Source organism: Oryctolagus cuniculus, chromosome 2 (genome assembly GCF_964237555.1).
Source record: "Oryctolagus cuniculus chromosome 2, mOryCun1.1, whole genome shotgun sequence".
NCBI lineage: Eukaryota > Metazoa > Chordata > Mammalia > Lagomorpha > Leporidae > Oryctolagus > Oryctolagus cuniculus.
The window spans coordinates 134,534,907-134,546,980 of NC_091433.1; the positions used below are offsets into that span (position 1 = coordinate 134,534,907).

General features: G+C 45.8%; 2 pseudogenes; one reads left to right on the forward strand and one right to left on the reverse strand.

Annotated features, from left to right (window-relative positions):
• Window positions 1-1,244: 1,244 nt before the first annotated feature.
• LOC103347795 (BET1 homolog) lies at window positions 1,245-1,947 on the reverse strand (annotated as a pseudogene).
• On the forward strand, window positions 1,946-2,886 carry LOC100343545 (actin-related protein 2/3 complex subunit 2 pseudogene; annotated as a pseudogene).
• Window positions 2,887-12,074: the final 9,188 nt, after the last annotated feature.

The window sequence follows — 12,074 nt, forward strand, 5'->3', positions numbered from 1 at the left end:
TTAACTCCAAATTTGATGTCTGAGTATTTTTTAAAAAGGTTTATTTATTTGAAAGAGAGAGTTACAGAGAGAGAGAGACAGATCTTCCATCATTGGTTCATTCCCCAAAAGGCCAAAATGACCAGAGCTGGATCAAGCTGAAGCCAGGAGCCAGGAGCTTCTTCTGGTTCTCCCATGTGGGTATAGGGGTCCAAGCACTTTGGCCATCTTCTGCTGAGAGATAGTGTTATAGAGAAAGGCAGAGGACAGAGAGAGAGGTCTTCCATCGCTGGTTCGCTCTCCAAATGGCCCCAACAGCTGGAGCTCAGAAGCCAGGAGCCAGGAGCTTCTTCCGAGTCTCTCATGCTGGTGCAGGGTCCCAAGCACTTGGGCCATTCTCTATTGCTTTTGCAGGCCCTAAACATAGAGCTGGATCGAAGAGGAGCAGGTGGGACATGAACCGGCACCTATATAGGAAGCCAACAGTGCAGGCGGAGGCTTAGCCCACTATGCCACTGTGTCTGCCCTTGGCTACAGCTTTAACCAATAAAGGAGGAAAGGGGAGTATATCAATATGGTTGATGACAGTTTATAAAAACATATTCACTATTCTAAAACAAACTGGGTCACTACCTTAAGACATCATTGGCAGGCTCTCCAGGTGTTCTGTTACTCTCCCACTAAGTTTCCTTACGTGAACCAGAAACCTACCTTTACGGTAACAATAGAATTTTATATTGCTCTTCAATTTGACAAGCAGCAAACAACAGGAAACAAATTGGCAAAGCCACACTGGCCTTTAGTTATCACAGCACCCCTGAAAACAGGGGCTAAAAGGAGCCACAAAGAAACAGTATTCAGGGGCTAGCGCTGTGGCCTAGTGGGGTAAAGCCGCCGCTTGCAGTTCCAGCATCCTATATGGGCACCGGTTCGAGTCCCAGCTGCTCTACTTCTGATCCAGCTCTCTGCTATGGCCTGGGAAAGCAGTAGAGGATGGCCCAAGTCTTTGGGCCCCTGCACCCACATGGGAGACCCAGAAGAAGCTCCTGGTTCCTGGCTTTAGATTGGCATAGCTCTGGTAGGTGTGGCCAATTGGGGAGTGAACCAGCAGACGGAAGACCTCTCACTTCCTCTCTACTTCTCCTCTCTCTGTAACTCTGCCTTTCAAATAAATAAATCTTAAAAAAAAAAAAAAAAAGAAACAGTATTCAAAGAGCAATGTATTATCTAATGTGATCTCCAAAATAAGCACAATTCAGTCATCTTCAATGGGAAAAGCCACAGCGTTTGAAAATTAGGAATGTTATACTGGTTTTTATCAAAGTTATCATCCAAGTTTGGAACAAATTCCAAACTCACATTTACTTGCATCACGTCAGTTTAATAATCAAATAAATGACAAAAAAAGACAGACAGTGAAAACAACATCTTATAGCACAATAGTTGGATTTGGCTTCCTCTGGATAAAAACCTTCTGTTTTTCCATAGTCCTGTCTAGAAATCCCATTGTAAAGTCAAACTGTGAATCCATTTCAGCTAATAATTTATTTTGATTTTTAATTTCACAGCCTGTTTCAAAGGACAGAGATTTTGTAGCTGTTACTTTGCTTCCCAGTTTCAACGAGTCCCTGGTTTTCTTCTTCACGGGCACTACTAGCATCGCCGTAGTTCCCGGAGTGGCCAGGAGGTATTGCTTTCCCCAGGCCTGCGCCTCATCCTGCCAGCAGAGGGAGGAACATGGCAGGTGGTGGTGGTGGGGGGGGGGGGGCAGAGGGTTACAAAAGGGCCAGGGGTCACCCAGACCGCGTCTTCAGTCCCAGAGCCCCGCGAAGCACCGACTCTTCACCCCCAGTACCATGACATCAGTCTGAACGTAGTCATTTTTAAATTTAAAGTGCGGGGACCGGCCTTGTAGGCGAGGCGAGGCGGCTGAGGCTTCCGGGGCCGGCCGCCGCCAAGGTAGACCATGCAGGAGGTGAACAACCGCATCGTGGAGGAGACGCTCGCTCTCCAGGTCGAGAACGCGACAGCAGGAAACAAACCAGGAGCAGAAGTAACATCTGCAGATTCTGATGGCGTCCTCCATCGTATTTCAAATCCTAATGGAGAGAACACCAAGGCGATGGGATTTCTTTGATATTCTACAAAGAACTTCAGGCACATGGTGCTCAGGAGTCATTAAAAACGATGCGCGGGGGTTTCCTGGTGAATCCAGAATCAGGATGGAGTGTCTCTTTGCTAGCCGACCTTGACAGTCTGCCTGCAGAGAGGATTCCATGTACATCAGGCTGGCATGTGGACGTGGAGCCGTTTTGCCTCTGCCTTTGAGAAATACTTCCAATTCCAAGAAGAAGGCAGAGAAGGAGAGAACAGGGCAGCTATCCGTCCTAGGGGTGAGGAGGCCGTGTATGCTGGGTGTAAAAAGGACAGACTCAGCAGTCTTCAGCACCATGTTTAAGGATGACCACGATGTGGTCCTAGGACAGATGTTCTTGCAGGAGTTCTAAGGCCGCAGAGCCGGTCACACAGTCCCTCAGGTCGTCTCCAGCCACAGGACCCTCCCCTGGGGCTGCTGCTGTGGGCGACAACATCAGCTGTATCACCTTGGCGCTGTTCCCTCACCACACCAATGCCAGTGCCCGAGATAACACCATCAACCCTGTCCACACGTTCCGGGACTACCTGCATTACCACGTCGAGTGCTCTGAGGCCTGTATGCACACCCGTGTGCGGGCACAAACGTCTGACTTCCTCAAGGTGCTGAACCATGCACGCCCAGATGCTGAGAAAAAAGAAATGAAAAGTCACAGGAAGACGTTTTCATCCCGCCAGCTCTTGGGAACAGGAGGAGGAGGTGGCTGTCGACTGAAGGCTGGAACACTAGCTGTGGATAATGGTAGCTTTTAATATTGCACTTCAGCCTGCGCCTGCGGTGCCGGCATCCCATATGGGTGCCGGTTTCTAGTCCTGGTTGCTCCTCTTCCAGTCCAGCTCTCTGTTGTGACCCGGGAAGGCAGTGGAGGATGGCCCAAGTGCTTGGGCCCCTGCACCCGCATGGGAGACCAGGAGGAAGCACCTGGCTCTTGGCTTCAGATCGGCGCAGTGCCTGTTGTAGTGGGCATTTGGAGAGTGAACCAACAGAAGGAAGACCTTTCTCTCTCTCACTGTCTATAACTCTACCTGTCAAATAAATAATAAAAAAAAAATTGCACCTCTTCAGGTTCTCAAGGGATTCTCCATTTTGGTTTCATTTTGTACACGTTTGGAAGATAATCTGCAGAAATGAGCCTTGTTTGTAAGGACTTCATAGTTCCCAAGAATTAAAAAAAAAAAAAAAAGAAAATTCCATTTGATCAACTTAATTCCTTTTTTTTTTTTTAAACCATCCTCCCTCACTCCCCTTCCCTTCAACCCTCTTTTCCAAGCTTCTACTTTGCAACATGTTGCTGGTAATGAGATGCAGGATAATGCAATGTTAGCTTGTTTTTTCCTAAGTGTTTGAGTTTGAAACTCCTGTATCTAAAGAAATATGGTTGAAGTCACTAACAAAGAAAATCTATCTTAAAAAATTAAAAATTATTTTAAACATGTTCTATGATATTGTGTCGCTCCCCTCTTCATGGAGGAAGGACACTAAACCCTGCCTAGGCTTCATATCCGAGTCACGGCACCATTATGTCGCTCCCCGTCCTCGTGGAGGAACGACACAGGACCCTGCGCTGTTCTTTGGTCTGCTCGGCCCTCCCCGGGTTTGCTGCTGGTTCTTCCCGGGTTGGCTACCGTCCCTTCCACCTCCGTGGAAGGGCGGTTCCCCCTGCCACTTTCCCCACTTCCGCGGGGGAGCGGCACACCGCCGGCCGGCTCTCTCGGGGGCTGCACAGGTGTTCCTTCAGATAGATGTTCCCGGTGCATGTTGTCTCTCTCCTCCTTTATAGTCCTCTTCCACCAATCCCAACTCTGCTACCCACACGCCGAGTACGCTGCTCTCCTCCAATCAGGAGCAGGTCCTACAGTTTATTGGTTGAACTGGAGGCAGCTGTGTAGAAGCTGTTTCCTCCTCTCCCAGCGCCATATTGTGGGAGAGCAGATGCATAGAATAAGTCTTAATTTGAGTAACTTAGTCTAGTCCGAGTTGCTCCCAGTTGCTCCCCACAATATTGTTTATTTATTTTTTTTAAAGATTTATTTATTTTACTTGAAAGGTTACAGAGAGAGAGGAGAGGCTGAGAGAGAGAGAGAGAGAGAGAGAGGTCTTCCATCTGCTGGCCCACTCCCCAATTGTCTGCAACGGCTGGAGCTGTGCCAATCCGAAGCCAGGAGCCAGGAGCTTCCTCAGGGTCTTCCAAGGGCTTGGGCCATCCTCCACTGCTTTCCCAGGCCATAGCAGAGAGCTGGATCGGAAGTGGAGCAGCTGGGCCTTGAATCGGCGCCCATATGGGATGCTGACACTGCAGGCAGTGGCTTTACCCGCTACGCCATGGCACCGGCCCCAGAGAACAGTCTCAATATCTAGAAAAATGAGTACTTTCCAAGAAGTCATTGAAGATTCATTGATGAATGACATTTGGTTCAACTATTTTGCCATCTTGTAATAGGGGCCTATCTTACTGATAGTGTTGAAAACCTAGTAGAACCTGGTGATAAAGAAATTTTCAAATTCTTAAGTTTGCAAAATATAGTACCTAATTTCTGCTGTAACATTTAGGAAAATATTACTGAGGAATATAATCCATCTTCCCCAACTCTAGCTTTTTAATTATCTTATAAACACACTGAAACCACACTGGTGGAAGTTGGTGAAAAGGTTAATCAGTGATGGGAAAATTTACATAGGAAGTACATGACTTTCTAAAAAGGATTCAACAGCAACTCAGAACTTGTATAAACTATTTTTTTACAAAAATAAAATTCATGTGATGAAAAAGTTGCTCTAGCTAATATTATCAATGGATCATTTTTCCATATATATGAACTCATGTTTTAAATCTAAGCCAACATGGACTGCTACATTACACTTTCTGATTTATTCATAAATTCTATTTTCATGCTAAGATTGATCACTTAATTGAATTTTCTATTTGATCTGTTTACTACTGGCACCAGCCTCTAGATTTATTTCTGAGGTCATTGTTCACACACACAAAAGAAAGTTTATATTTTCCTAGAGTTACCATACACATGAGATTCATGGAGAACAGAAGCCTAGTAAGAAGGAGACGTTGATTGGTTAGCTAGGCACAGCCACTAAGTGGTTTTGAAAATAGTTTTGGGGGCCGGCGCTGTGGCGTGGCAGGTAAAGCCACTGCCTGCAGTGCTGGCATCTCATATGGGCACTGGTTTGAGTCCTAACAGCTCCACTTCTGGTCCAGCTCTCTGCTGTGGCCTGGGAAAGCAGTAGAAGATGACCCAAGCCCTTGGGCCCCTGCACCTGCGTGGGAACCCAGAAGAAGCTTCTGGCTCCTGGCTACGGATTGGCGCAGCTCTGGCCATTACAGCCAATTGGGGAGTGAACCAGCAGATGGAAGATCTCTCTCTCTCTGTCTCTGCCTCTCCTTCTCTCTTTGTGTAACTCTGACTTTCAAATAAATAATAAATAAATCTTTGAAAAAAAAATTTGCATCCACCTCTTGGAAATGTTGCACATTGATCCAGTTTGGGGAATTCTGAATTTGTTTGTAATCATCAAAATTTTGAAAATTAAATTCACATGTGCCAAGAATTTTCTGAACATTTCAAACTTGAATCATTTAAAAGCAAGATGTGTTATATGTGATTCTTGGCATCTAAGGATCAGCTGTGTTCAAGCACCTTATGTTTTCATTGTACTGATAGTTGTTAGTACACTCCCACATTTCATTTCTCCTTTTTCCTCAAACCAATTTTAACAAAAAGCAGCAATGTCTCATTTTTCTTCATGGTTAGTGGGTCAGGCTGAGTCACACACGTGCCAGCACTGTTGATGACATCTTATCTGTAGCCTCTGAATCCAGGCTCTTTCCCTTTATGCTCTTAAGCGTTGGTATAGAAAATTCAGCTTATTCTGCATGTAGGAATGGCAGGAAGCAGTTTCCAAACCAGAGCACAGAGCTACATACAATTCATAGGAAGGGTTCATTCTGAGTAATACAAAACATTTCTTTTCTTTTTTTATTTAGATTTGTTTATTTATTTGGAAGGTAGATTTACAGAGAAGCAGAAGGAGGGAGGGAAGGAAGAGAAGAGAGAGAGAGAGGAGAGGGAGAGAGAGAGAGAGAGAGAGAGAGAGGTCTTCCACCACTGGTTCACTCCCCAGATGGCCACAACCGCTGTAGCTGCACCAATCCGAAGCCAGGAACCAGGAGCCTCCTCCAGGTCTCCCAAGCAGTTACAGGGGACCAAGGACTTGGGCCATCCTCCATTGCTTTCCCAGGCCATAGCAGAGATTTGGATAGGAAATGGAGCAACCAGGACTCGAACTGGCACTCATATGGGATGCCAGCACTGCAGGCAGCAGCTTTACTCGCTATGCCACAGCACTGGCCCCTGAAATATTTATTTTCATTATGCATATAAACATTGATTTTTTTTTTGATGAAAGTTGTTATGTGGTAAGATTTCAAGAGCCTTTGTAAAGAAGTGTGACAGGAATCAGTTTCTTAAAGAAGCCTGGACCAGCACAAATTATTTTTCAGCATGGCCAGTTCTAGGAAGGTTTTCAAATCTTGTCTTTATTCTACTTTTTGATGTAAATTATTTGGGACAAAGATGCACAGAGAGGTGAAGATGAGGAATAAATATAATTTTGCAAATATAATTTTGCAGGGTGTTTAGAATGATTTCTCAGTTGATAATCTATCTTAAATTTTCCTATCCCACCAGAATGCTTCAAATGAATCACATATTTTTAACACCTGGACTAATAAAAAAACAAGAAAAAGAAACAGGAAGAAAAAGAAGAAGAGCCCTATTGGTCGACATTATTGAGATACAGTAGAGGTAGTGATGGCATGAATTACTCCTCCCATGTCGGGTTTTAACATGGACAATTCTCAGCATCCAGGCACTTTTCCTCAGGATGGCATGATACAGTCACCTCCATTGAACTTTTTTTTTTTAACTGCTAAAAGGTCATTCCAGAGAATTTTGCTGATTTTTATAGGGAAAGTCAAATCAGGTGGAGTGAATTGCAGATTGTCTTCTGAACCAGCAAGTCCTGACTCCCAGGGCGGCCAGGGCTCCATGCAGGAATCTGCAGTCCTTGGTGACGCCTGTCTGAGAAAAGCTTGCTCACCTGTCCCCTTCCTGCAAGGCTGGAAGGTGGAGTAGAGTGAGGTGGGGTGAATGGTGAAACTGTTTTCACTTTCTTATTTGTTTTCAATACTTATTTGAGAGAGTGGGAGTGAGCAGGGCCCATATTTCCCACCCACTGATTCATTCCCTATGCCCAAAAACAGGTGGGCCAGGTGGAAGCCAGAAGTCAAGGGCCAGAAACACAATCTGGGTCTCCCATGTGGGTGGCAGAGACCCAAGTATTCCGCCATCATCAGCTGCCTCCAGGGTGTGCATTTGCAGGAAGCTGGGCTTGGGAATGAAGCCTGGACTTGGAAGGCAGGCACTCTGATGTGGGATGTGGATGTCCCAAGCAGCAGCTTGACCACTGTGCTGTGCTTATTTATCCTTACTGCTCACCAGAGAAGCAAGGGGAGGGGTGATCTAGCCACTTTGGTTCAACAATTAATAAATAAATGGGATTAACTAAGGAGAACATCACATGGAATGATTCAGCTTTATCTTTGAATTGTGATATTTTTAGAAATAAATTTTGCTATTGGAATTCTTTTTTTTAAAGATTTATTTCTTTTATTTGAAAGAGTTAGAGAGAGAAATAACTTCAATCTGCTGGTTTACTCCCCAAATGGCTACAACAGCCAGGGCTGGCCAGGCCAAAGCCAGGAGCCAGGAGCTTCTTCTTGGTCTCCCACGTGGGTGCAGGGACCCAAGGACCCAAGCTATTCTCTGCTGCAGGGAGCCAGATCAGGAGTGGAACAGTTGGGATTTGAACTGGTGCCCATATAGGATATATTGTAGAAGGTGGATAAGGGGGATTCTCACAGAAACTGTGACATAACATGATGTAGTGGTTTTCAAAGAGTATCAATAGGCACCTTTTTCCTATAACCCGAAGCCTTGGATAACTTTGACTTTCTCCATTTTTTCCTGAGGGAGCTGAGCAAGACTCAACCATGCATCAGAAAGGTTCAAATGTTTAAATGCACAGAAATTTAAGGAGAAAAAAGGAGGAAAAGAATAGGGGAGCAAGTGGTTGGAAGTGCAGGAAAAAGAAGGGTAGGTATTCCCAAGAGAAATTTAAACGTAAGCACCGGCAAAGTGAGTGACTTTCTCCTACTTTGTATCCACAGCATGTAGAATAGGCCCCGACATTTAATGTGGATTCAGCAAATATTTGTTGAGCAAATCATGGGTGGGATTGTTGGTGTTACTGAGCTGTGGATATTTAGTGTAATGCTGGTGGAGCCATATACCCTGAAGGGTCTCCTTTCAAAAAAAAATCACCATTCAGTTGCAGGAGTGTAGTTAACTGGCAGCCTCCAGTTGGTAGCATGTTAGGATCTGTCTCAGCTTTTAAGCTGAAGCCATCCTCACGCCAGGCAGCCACCAGCAATATCTGAACCTAGAGAAGTACCTGGCCATTTCTGCCCAGGTGGTCTTCTCTAAGGGACCCCCTTTGCTTTGAAGCTCACTGCTGGGTTCCCTGGGATGGTCAGTTTGCAACATGGTCTGAGGCTCTTCCTGCCCAGTTCTGCTTCCTCTCTCTTTCTCAAAGATCCCTCCTCTCAATAAACTTCCTCCTCCTCTTCCTCCTCCTCTTCCTCCTCCTCCTCTTCCTCCTCTTCCTCCTCCTCTTCCTCCTCCTCTTCCTCCTCCTCTTCCTCCTCTTCCTCCTCCTCCTCCTCCTCCTCCTCCTCCTCCTCCTCCTCCTCCTCCTCCTCCTCCTCCTCCTCCTCCTCCTCCTCCTCCTCTTCTTCTTCTTCTTCTTCTTCTTCTTCTTCTTCTTCACAGGCAGAGTGGACAGTGAGAGAGAGAGAGACAGAATTTCTGTTGGTTCACCCCTCAATGGCTGCTGCGGCCGGCGCTGTGCTGACCCGAAGCCAGGAGCCAGGTGCTTCTTCCTGGTCTCCCATGGGGTGCAGGGCCCAAGGACCTGGGCCATCCTTCACTGCACTCCCAGGCCATAGCAGAGAGCTGGCCTGGAAGAGGAGCAACCGGGACAGAATCCGGCGCCTCAACCGGGACTAGAACCTGGGGTGCCGGCACCGCATGCGGAGGATTAGCCTAGTGAGCCACGGCGCCGGCCTCAATAAACTTCTTATGCTTCTATTTCACTGTTTGTTGAGGACTCAAATGATCCAACTTGTGACAGTTTCACTGGAAGCCCCATAATCACCTTGGTGCAGAACAAACTGCTAAGTTTGTGGACCACGTCTTTGGGGCAGTGTTATTTGAAATGTGGTTTATGAATCAGTGTCAGTCTGTGAACTATTTGGTATTATCTCTCCACAATAAGATGAGTGCAGAAATTGATATCATTTAGAAGCTTTCCTTACCATTCCATATAGCTGTAAAAATGGAGACTGGTAAGTGAATTGGACTTCTGGCATGGGACTAGTTTGGATGCTGTTGACTTCATACGGTGAGTCCATATGTGTACCAGTTATGTGCATGCAACAATTTGTGATATTTTAACGTTGATTTGGTAATTGTGACCCTATCATTGTATAAAATGTTATAGTAATTTATCTTATCAAAATATAATTTAAATGTAATGAAAACATTAAAATATAGATTATTACAACTGGCAACTGATGAAAGCTTGAAGTTGAATTTGAAAACACAGCCATCTTTTGCTTCATATAAAAGTTAACAATGAGTATCCTTAGTTTGCTGGGTTTCAAAATCTTCCCATCTATTCCCATCAATGTAATTATGTAAGACTCATTTCTATAATACAATGTAAAAATAGATGAGCTATTTAAATTATACCTTATCCTCGGCAATTTTTGCAAGAAGCTCGTAAATCCAATCATAGAACAATCACCTCGGGCCAATGCTGTGGCACAGTGGGTTAACGCCCTGGCCTGCAGTGCCGGCATCCCATATGGGCACCGGTTCGAGACCTGGTTGCTCCACTTCTGATCCAGCTCCCTGCTCTGGCCTGGGAAAGCAGTAGAAGATGGCCCAAGTCCTTGGGCTCCTGCCCCCACATGGGAGACCCGGAAGAAGCTCCTGGCTCCTGGCTTCGGATCAGCACAGCTCCACCGTTGCGGCCTACTGGGGAGTGAACCATCAGATGGAAGACCTCTCTCTCTCTCTGCCTCTCCTCTCTCTCTGTGTAATTGTGTAACTCTGACTTTCAAATAAATAAATAAATCTTTTTTTTTTTAAAAAAGATCACCTCATTTATCATGTTAAAAACTTTGAATATTAACATACATGGTGTTTGTTCAGACTGTTTTTTAAGAGGAATTGATTAAAATCAATATTGTGCAGTGGTTTAGGCCACCGTGCGTGACACCAGCATCCTGAATCAGAGTACCAGTTGAAGTCCAGGCTGTTTCGCTTCCGATCCAGCTTCCTGCTGATGAACACCTTGGGAATGCAGCAGGTGATTGCCTAAATACCTGGGTCCCTGCCACACATGTGGGGGACCTGGATGCAGTTCCTGGCTCCTGGCTTTGGCCTAGCAGTTGTGGACATCTGGGGAGTGAATCAGCAAATGGAAGAGCTCACTGTCTCTGGCTTTTCACTTCTATCACTACGCTTTCCAGAAAGAAAAGAAATATTTTCTTAAAGATTTATTTATTAATTTGGAAGGCAGACTTACAGTGAGGCAGAGGCAGAGAGAGTGAGGTCTTCCATCCAATGGGTCACTCCCAAGATGGCCACAATGGTCGGAGCTGCGCTGATCCAAAGCCAGGAGCCAGGAGCTTCTTCTGGGTCTCTCACGTGGGTGCAGGAGCCCAAGGACTTAGGCCGTCTTCTACTGCTTTCCCAGGCCATAGCAGAGAAGTGGAGCTGCTAGGACTCAAACCAGTGCCCCTATGGGATGCCAGCACTGCAGGTGGCAGCTTTACCTGCTATGCCACAGCTCTGGCCTCATTTTTTTAAAAAGTATTTTTATAGGCATTTAAAAAAGATTTATTTATTTGAAAGAGGTAGAGAAACTGAGAGAGAGAGAGAGAGAGAGAGAGAGAGAGAGAGAGAGAGAGAGATTTTCATTCACCCCCTAAGATGACCTCAACAGGCCAGGGCTGGGCTAGGTAGAAGCCAGGAGCCAGGAGCTCATCTGGGCCTCTCAGGTGGGAGGCAGGGTCCTAAACACGTGGGCCATCTTTTGCTGCTTTCCCAGGCCATTAGCAGATAGCTGTATCAGAAATGGAGCAACCAGGACATAATTGTTGCCCATGTGGAATGCTGGCTTTGCAGGCAGTGGCTTAATCTGCCAGGGCACAAGCTAGCCCCATTAATGTATGTTATCACCATATCATGTCTAATTGTTAAATTAGGACTGTGGACTGATAAAAAACTGAGTGTAAGCAACACTCTTAAAATTTTTTTTTATTTTTACTTTTTGACAAGCAGAGTTAGTGAGAGACAGAGAGAGTTATAGACAGTGAGAGAGAGAGAGAGAAAAGTCTTCCTTCTGTTGGTTCACTCCCTTAATGGCCGCCACGGCCGGCGCTGCGCTGATCTGAAGCCAGGAGCCAGGAGCTTCTTTCAGGTCTCACACTCGATGCAGGGACTCAAAGACTTGGGCCATCTTCTACTGCTATCCCAGGCCATAGCAGAGAGCTGGATCGGAAGTGTAGCAACCAGGCTAGAACCAGTGCCCAGATGGGAAATGCGCGCCCCAGGCAGAGGATTAACCTACTGCGCCACAGCGCAGGCCCCTCTACGAATTCATTTTTACTGTTTTTTACTAAAGGATCTCTTAACAATGGATTGGAAAAGTAGCCCATTTTCACCACAGATAATTTGGGAAGCTGTTCTAGAAGGCTGAGAGTTGTAGTTAAGAACCTGGTCCCTGGAACTTCAGC